We start from the raw sequence: 345 nt of genomic DNA on the forward strand, positions 1-345 counted from the left end.
ATTAATGCAATTATCTAATCAACCAATCAAATGGCAGTTGTTTCAATGCATTTAGGGGCGTGGTCCTGGTCCAAACCATCTCCTGACCATCTCCTGACCTGATCCAGACCATCTCCTGGACTCCAAACTGAATGTCAGAATGGGAGAGAAAGGTGATTTAAGCAATTTGGAGCGTGGCATGGTTGTTGGTGCTCAGTTACTGGGATTTACACCTACAATCATTTCTAGGGTTTACAAAGAATGGAGTGAAAAGGGAAAAACATCCAGTGTGCAGCAGTCCTGGGGGGGGGTAATGCCTTGTTGTTGCTAGAGGTCAGAGGAGAATGGGCCGACTGATTCAAGCTG

Source organism: Etheostoma spectabile, unplaced genomic scaffold (genome assembly GCF_008692095.1).
Source record: "Etheostoma spectabile isolate EspeVRDwgs_2016 unplaced genomic scaffold, UIUC_Espe_1.0 scaffold453, whole genome shotgun sequence".
In the NCBI taxonomy this organism is placed as follows: Eukaryota; Metazoa; Chordata; class Actinopteri; order Perciformes; family Percidae; genus Etheostoma; species Etheostoma spectabile.